Source organism: Giraffa tippelskirchi, chromosome 4, assembly GCF_054371585.1.
Source record: "Giraffa tippelskirchi isolate mGirTip1 chromosome 4, T2T-mGirTip1v1.2.pri, whole genome shotgun sequence".
Taxonomy (NCBI): Eukaryota; Metazoa; Chordata; class Mammalia; order Artiodactyla; family Giraffidae; genus Giraffa; species Giraffa tippelskirchi.
Genome location: NC_137278.1, coordinates 17,012,976 through 17,020,872, shown reverse-complemented (window position 1 = coordinate 17,020,872; position 7,897 = coordinate 17,012,976). Strand labels below are relative to the sequence as shown.

The window sequence follows — 7,897 nt, the reverse complement described above, 5'->3', positions numbered from 1 at the left end:
GGATATTCATAGTCACAAAATGTTACTTTCAACAAAATGTCAAAAGCTACACAAATGTAAGGATGAGAATTAGAAATTGGTCTTTGGTCTTTCTGAACGTGGCTATGAACCTGAGATAAAATCAGAGGATATGGAGGCATCTTTTATTTTTAATTTTAATGTATTTATTTATTTGGCTGCACTGGGTATTAATTGCAGCATATGGTATCTGTAGTTGCAACATGCGAACTCTTAGTTGTAGCATGTGGAATCTAGTTCCCCGACCAGGGATCAAACCCAGACCTCCTGCACTGGGAGTGTGGAATCTTAGCCATGGGACCAGCAGGGAAGTTCTTGGAGGCCTCTTTTATTTGGCATGAAATCCCTTTCTCATTTTGTTTTTCAACTCCATGGGTTATAGATCGAAGTCCCCCCTACTGAGAAACATGGCAGGTCCTTCTGGTAGGCTTCCAAAGGGGGCATTCATTCTCATCACTCCATACATACTAAAGCCCACTGCTTTCACCATATCATCAGGAACTCCACAGCAAGAGAGGCAAACAAACCGGAAGCAGTCGCATCATAATAGAACATTCTCTGTTTGGCTCAAATTGGCCTTCTCACCCTACCCAAGTCTTATCAGCTAGTGGACAGGGTTCTCTTCAGAGCTGACAGGCAAAATATTTCTCTCTAAACCCCCTGGGGGGGGGAGACAAGGGAGAGGAACCAGGGGAATATGGGACTGTCTCAGCAAATGACAGCCTGCATCTGAACATCCAAAATAATCCAAGCACAGATGTCTATTCCCAAGGAACTGTGACTCTGCCAGGTAAAATCTCACCGCTGTCTGTAAGTGATCACTCTATCTAGTTTTCATACTGAAAACAAGTTTTCACCTTGAACAGTATGTAATCATGTGGTGGAAGGCAACAAGTCCCATTCTTCAGACACCAAGCACCACTGTACCACGAGAGGGACCCTGGGCTGACAGAAGGGCTGCCTGTTTACTCATGACTCCAAATGTTCCTCATTTTACATTCTTCCAGGAATCTCCAACTCAAGCCCATTGGCCCAGCTGTCACCACGTGCAACTTGTATCCTGGACTCTTTCATCCTGAGAATTATTAAATAGAGAACTAAGAGTCTCTAGAAGAAAGATGAATGACCTGAGTGTTTAAACTCTACCCTTAAGAGGCCATGAATGATAAAATGGAGCCTGAATGGGTGGACCCAATAAGAAAGGAAAAAGAAATGCATATATAGATTAGAAGGGAAGAGATGAAATTATCATTATTTGGAGATCACATGAAATTAAAAGATGCTTGCTCCTTGGAAGAAAAGCGATGACCAATCTAGACAGCATATTAAAAAGAGAGACATTACTTTGTTGACAAAAGTCCATCTAGTCAAAGCTATAGTTTTTCCAGTAATCATGTATGGATGTGAGAGTTGGACTATAAAGAAAGCTGAGCACTGAAGAATTGATGCTTTTGAACTGTGGTTCTGGAGAAGACTCTTGAGAGTTCCTTGGACTTCAAGGAGATCCAACCAGTCCATCCTGAAGGAAATCGGTCCTGCATATTCATTGGAAGGACTGATGCTGAAGTTGAAACTCCAATACTTCGGCCACCTGATGCGATGAACTGACTCATTGGAAAAGACCGTGATGTTGGGAAAGATTGAAGACAGGAGGAGAAGGGGATACAGAGGATGAGATGTTGGATGGCATCACTAACTCAATGGACATGAGTTTGAGCAAACTCTGGCAGTTGGTGATGGAGAGGGAGGCCTGGCGTGCTGCAGCCCATGGGGTCGCAAAGAGTCGGACAGGACCGAGTGACTGAACTGACTGGAGATCACATGATCATTTCAATAGAAACCCTAAGAGAGATGAATCCCAATGGTTCATTAATTCATGAGTCATTACTACTGTCATGAAGTTCAGCCTGATGGCAAGAGAGATAATCAATAAGCAAAACATAGCAGTGCTTTCCACACCAACTAAAAATTTGATACCCAGAAAACATTATACAAAGCCATAGAGGCATAGTTTATGGCTGAGTCCCTTCACAGTTCACCTGAAACTATCACAACATTGTTAATCGGCTATATCCCAATATAAAATGTTTTTGGTGTTAAAAAAATAAATAAAAATAAACATTTATAACTGTGACAAAAAACAAGGTTCAAGGACAACTGAAACAATGTACAAAATCATTATCAAGAAAAACTAACTACAAAGATGAGAGACAGAGACAGACAGACAGACAGACAGACAGAGAGACAGACGTGCACAAGAGTCCTCTGATTGGGTGAGTGAGTTGTCACACTGTTAATTTGTCATCCCAGTGTTTTCTGGCCTCCATGCTTCTGAGGAGAAATCATCTATTTATACTATTGGGGATTATATGTATGTGATGAATTCTCTGAATACGGGTCTTTGAAGGCACTCCACTCTCAGTCTGCCTCCTCTGGTGGTTGCCAAGCTACTGATTTCCATTGTGATTGCAGAACATTGGTTTTCAAGATTCCCATGGAGCTGGCAAAAGGAGAAAGGCAGTAGGGCAAGGCATAATCCAACTTGCTTTTCTTACTGAGACATAGTCGTTTTTCTTGAATAAATGCTTCCACAGATTGCTTCCAGCCTCTGGCTAATTTCTAGAGTTCTGAAAAGGTTGAATCTAACCACCTTTTTTTTTTTCCTCCAGCATTTTTATTGCTTTCATGGAAGACAGAATTTCCAAAGGTCCTCACTCTTCCTTTTTGTTGTGGTCAATCTTAAATGAGTTAATTTTAAAACTATATTGTTTCTATCAATGCAATGTAATTTTAATTAAATTCTCAGTAGCAGGTTTTTTTTGGGGGGGGGGTAAGTTGGCAAATTGATTAAACAATGTTTTCAATAGTTAAGAAATGTTAGAGAAAAAGAGAGGGGATAGAGGCAAACTCTACCAGATAATATGTTTCAAAACAATCATAACGAAAACAGTGTTTTGGAATACAACTTGACAAATAGGGACAATGAATAGATCCAATAATCTGCAAATGTGTTGTAGGCTAGGGACGACCACCCAAATCCATGGTGAAAGGAAAGATGTTTAGAAATGGAAAATCTGAGTCACTACAATTGAAGATCAAAGTTGGATTGCTAACTCATAGCACTTCAAAAATGGACCACTTTCATTGTTGAAGTGGAACTGAGTTAAAATATTTTATTTCGAGAATTAGAAAATAAATTCCAAATGTAATAAAGACCTAAATGTGAAAGGTAAAGATAGAAAACACACAAAAATTGAGAAAAAACATCATTGTGAACTTGAGACTAAGGAGATTCTCCATAGAATTTCAAAGCCACAAAACATAAGGGGAAAATGAATAGACAGGACTACATCAGCATATAAATATGTATTTAACCAGAAACACTGGAAACAAACTTGTAAGAAGACACCAGATAAAAGATATTTATAAAATATTAAATTTGCAAAATAGTCACATTTAGACCACATAGGAATTCTTACAAATCAGCAAGGACAGAAAAATCCATCAGAAAAATGAGCAAAAGATGAAGGATATTAATAGTCAATTTACAGGCCTGGAAGTACTAATATAAGCAATTATAAAAATAGACAAAAGAATCTCAAATACAGTAGCAATAAGTGGAATGTTGACTTTAAAAAGCAATTACTCAGTCATAAAAAAGAATAATGCCACTTAAACAACATGGATAACCCTAGAGATTGTCATTCATATATGGAATCTAAAAAAAAAAACAAGTACAAATGACTGTATTTACAAAATAGAAGTAGAGTAACAGATGTAGAAAATAAACTCATGGTTACCCAGGGGGTAAGGAGGGGCAGGGGGAAGATAAATTAGAAAATTTGGATTGACATACCCACACTACTATGCATAAAATAAAGGCTTTCCTGGTGGCTAAGATGGTAAAGTATCTGCCTGCAACTTGGGAGACCTAGGTTTGATTCCTGGGTTGGGAAGATCTACTGGAGAAGGGAACAGCTACCCACTCCAGTATTCTTGTCTGGAGAATTCCATGGACAGAGGAGCCTGACAGGCTACAGTCCATGGGGATGCAAAGAGTCAGACTCGACTGAGCGACTTGGAAAAAAACAAACAAAAAACAAGAAATAAGGACCTACTAAAAAGCACAGGGAACTCTACTTATTACTATGTGATAGCCTATATGGGAAAAGACTCTCAAAATACATGATATAGATAGATAGATAGATACATATATACATACATACAGGTATATATGAGCTTCCCCAGTGACTCAGCACTAAAGAATCTACCTGTAATTCAGGAGATGCAGGAGACACGGCTTTGATACCTGGGTTAGGACGATCCCCTGGAGGAGGGCATGGCAACCCACTCTAGTATTCTTGCCTGGAGAATCACATGCACAGAGGAGCCTGGAGGGCTACAGTCTATAAGGCTGCAAAGAGTCAGACATGACTGAAGTGACTGAGCATGCCCATATGTATATGCGTAATTTTGCTATACACTTGAAATTAATACAACATTGTAAATCAACTATAGTCCAACAAATTAAAAAGAAAAACAAATGGGATAATTCATGTTAGTTTTGCATATAGTAGCATATTAGGGCATACTTGTAATAAACTTCACTAGTCACTAATCTGAATTATAGAAAGATCTGAAAAAACTTAAGATTGAATTAAGAAAAAGCTTTGAGTTTATATTTAACATGGTCATAAGTATCAGTTTTGCAAGGGTAACCCCAGGTTTGCCTGTTATCTCAGAGTGATTATTACTAGCTCCCCTGTAAAATCTCAAAGTGTCCTGGTTTGGAAAATAAGTTATATGGTCACTGTACTTATTATACAATACCACTAATTAAATTAAAATGGAACAACCTCAGAATATATTTGTCAAGAAACATATTGGCTTTATAAATGTGGCATCTAAAGACAAAGAAAAGAATAAGTATGTTAGGGGGTATTGAGGAGGTGGAGGAAGTGGCATGAAATATTTAATAATAATGTAAGGATTTTGGAGCTTGGAGCTGAAGTTAGAAGTCAGGAATTTTTCATGGCCTCTTTCTTTTCACAGTCAGTGATTAGTTCCCAAATTACGTAAGGGCCACCCACACTTCTTTGTATAAAACTGAGAAAGGTGAGACTTTAGAATACATTATGGCGTCCTTCTCAGAGTAATGAAATGGATCCTTTTTTTTTTTAATGTATGAAGCATGTATTCAGGACCCAAACACATCTCAGTCATTAATAAGAAGTCTCAGCTGTATAAAACAAAGCTAAAGGTTTTGAATTCTGGAATTCTCCTTTTACACTAAACAAACAAGGAAAACAGTTTGATTGGATTCTATGGTGATAAGATCCTATCTCCTTCTTAGATTCAAAAAGTTGGGTTAAGAGCTGGCCCATAGAAACTCATGCTGCCTTGGGACCTTGGCCTATTTTTCAAGAGTTGCAGCAGTTGGAATAAAAGCTTCAAAGAGGTAAGTCATAGAAGATCTTGCTGTGATTTATGTCAGAGAGTGTTCTGCCTATGTTTTCCTCTAAGAGTTTTGTAGTTTCTGGTCTTACACTTAGGTCTTTAATCCATTTTGAGTTTATTTATTTTTGTTTGTTTGTTTGTATGGTGTTAGGAAGTAGTCTAATCTTAACCTTTTACACATAGTTGACTAGTTTTCCCAGTACCACCTGTTGAAGAGACTGCCTTTTCTTCATTGTATATGTTTGCCTCTGTCAAAGATAAGGTGCCCATAGGTCTGTGGATTTATCTCTGTGCTTTCTATCTTGTCCCATTGGTCTATATTTCTGTTTTTGTGCCACCACTATAAGTCTTGATGACTGTAGCTTTGCAGTATAGTCTGAAGTCATTGATTCCTCCAGTTCCAGAAATAAAAACAAAAATAAACAAATGGGACCTAATTAAACTTAAAAGCTCTTGCACAACAAAGGAAACTATAAGCAAGTTGAAAAGACAGCCCTCAGAATGGGAGAAATTAATAGCAAACTGAACAACTGACAAAGAATTAATCCCCAAAATATACAAGCTGCTTATGCAGCTCAATACCAGAAAAACAGACAACCCATAAAAAAGTGAGCAGAAGACCCGGGCAGACATTTCTCCAAAGAAGACACACAAATGGTTAAAAAACACATGAAAAATGCTCAACATTGCTCATTATTAGAGCAATGCAAATCAAAACTGCCATGAGGTATTATCTCACACCAATCAGAATGGTCATTATCAAAAAGTCTACAAACAATAAATGCTGGAGAGAGAGTGAAGAAAAGGGAACTCTCTTACACTGTTGGTGGGAATGCAAATTGATACAGCCACTATGGAAAACAGTATGGAGATTCCTTAAAAAACTAGGAATAAAGCTATCATACGACCCAGCAATGCCACTGCTGAGCATATACTTGCAGGAAACAAAAATTGAAAAAGACACATGTACCCCAGTGTTTGCTGAAGCACTATTTACAATGGCTAAGACATGGGAACAGCCTAGATGTCCATCAACGGATGAATGGATAAGGAAGTTGTGGTATATATACACAGTGGAATATTACCCAGCTATAAAAAAGAACACATTTGAGTCAGTTCTAATGAGATGGATGAACCTAGAGCCTATTATACAGAGTGAGATAAGTCAGAAAGAGAAAGATTAATATTGTATATTAACACATATACATGAAATCTAGAAAGATAGTACTGATGATCTTACATGCAGGGCAGCAAAGGAGACAGACATAAAGAAGACTTTTGGACACAGTTGAGGAAGGAGAGGGTGGGATGATTTGGGAAAATAGTATTGAAACATATACATTGCTATATATAAGATATATAGCCAGTGGGAGTTCAATGTATGATGCAGGGAACCCAAAGCTGAGACTCTGTGACAACCTAAAGGGGTAAGAGGAGGAGAGAGGTGGAAGGAGGGGATTCAAGAGGGAGGGAACACATTATACCTAACGCTGATTCGTGTTGACGTATGGCAAAAACCATCACAATATTGTAAAATAATTATCCTCTAACTGAAAAAAAAATAGTGATCAGCTTCAGCAACAAAATAACTTTCTCCCAATGGATCATCTGGCACATGGAGGGTGCTCAGCGTGTCTAGAGGAACTGATGAATAATGAGTCACTATTCTTTTTAAGTTTTATTGAAGTTGATTTATAATGTTGTGTTAGTTTCTGCTGTACAGCAAAGTGATTCAGTTATACATATGTATATATATATAATTTTTTGTATTCCTTTCCATCATAGTTTATCACAACATATTAAATGTAGTTCCCTATGGTATACAGTAGGACCTTGTTGTTTATCAACTCTATGAGTCATAATCTAATATATTCTCTTCAAAGGTAGCCTACGATTTTTGAAAATATTTGAATGCTAACTATGACTTAACTTATCGTTTGCTCAAAAATGATAAGCCACTAAATAATAAGCAGCAAAATGATAAGTAAAATCTCATTCTTACAAATAAAATAAATTTTATTCTTATTAATGTCAAATTTCTATCTTTTGATTAGCAAATGGTTCTTCACAACTTGCATCAATTGAAATTAATGCAGCCTCCACACATATGGAGTTTTGATCACACGTTATCCTTCTAATAATCCTGAGATGTTCTGTGCTAAACAACCGTCCGAGTTTCTGTTAGCCCCAATATCTCATTGTACTATGAAACCAAAGGAAGTGTATGATGTTCCTGGCATTTATTAATACAGGCCTGCTTTTGAAATGGGTTAACATTAATTAGTTTCATATGTGTGTTTTGTCTTTTATAATTTAAATTGTGTGTGGATTTAAAACCATAAATCTCATTTCCTGAACTACTTTCTCCATGTATTTTTCTTCCTCGATTTTGAACATCCCTAGGGATGGTTAGCATACAGTA

The 7,897-nt window shown here is 37.4% G+C and overlaps 1 long non-coding RNA gene across 1 annotated transcript; it reads left to right on the top strand.

Moving 5' to 3' along the window:
- Nucleotides 1–601: 601 nt before the first annotated feature.
- Nucleotides 602–6,426, top strand: LOC145503767 (uncharacterized). The gene is made up of 3 exons (XR_014051735.1): nt 602–808; nt 1,026–2,291; nt 5,372–6,426. It is a non-coding gene; the product is annotated as an uncharacterized LOC145503767 (long non-coding RNA).
- The last annotated feature ends 1,471 nt before the right edge of the window (nt 6,427–7,897 follow it).